Raw genomic sequence first — 646 nt, 5'->3', positions numbered from 1 at the left:
CCCCCCCGTCCCCCACCTCTCTCTCTCTCTCTCTCTCTCTCTCTCTCCTCCCCCCCGTCCCCCCCACCTCTCTCTCTCTCCTCTCTCTCTCCTCCCCCCCGTCCCCCACCTCTCTCTCTCTCTCTCTCTTCTCTCTCTCTCTCTCTCTCCTCCCCCCCGTCCCCCACCTCTCTCTCTCTCCTCCCCCCCCGTCCCCCACCTCTCTCTCTCTCTCCTCCCCCCCCGTCCCCCAGCTCTCTCTCTCTCCTAACCCCCCCGTCCCCCACCTCTCTCTCTCTCTCCTCCCCCCCCCTCCCCCACCTCTCTCTCCTTCACCCCCTCTCCTCTCCCCTCCCCCACCTCCCTCTCCCCCCACCTCTCTCTCTCTCTCTTTCCCCCCCCCAACCAGCCCCCTCTCTCTCTCCCCCTCCCCCTCTCTCTCCCCTCCCACCAGCCCCCCCTCTCTCTCTCTCTCTCCCCTCCCACCAGCCCCCTCTCTCTCCCCTCCCACCAGCCCCCCCTCTCCCCTCCCACCAGCCCCCTCTCCCCCTCCCACCAGCCCCCTCACCAGCCCCTTCTCTCTCTCCCCTCCCACCAGCCCCCCCTCTCTCTCCCCTCCACCAGCCCCCTCTCCCCTCCCACCAGCCCCCTCTCTCTCTCTCTCTCC

This window comes from Somniosus microcephalus, chromosome 14 (genome assembly GCF_052327205.1).
Source record: "Somniosus microcephalus isolate GS21.2 chromosome 14, FLI_Smic_1.0, whole genome shotgun sequence".
NCBI lineage: Eukaryota > Metazoa > Chordata > Chondrichthyes > Squaliformes > Somniosidae > Somniosus > Somniosus microcephalus.
This window is presented reverse-complemented; position numbering follows the sequence as displayed.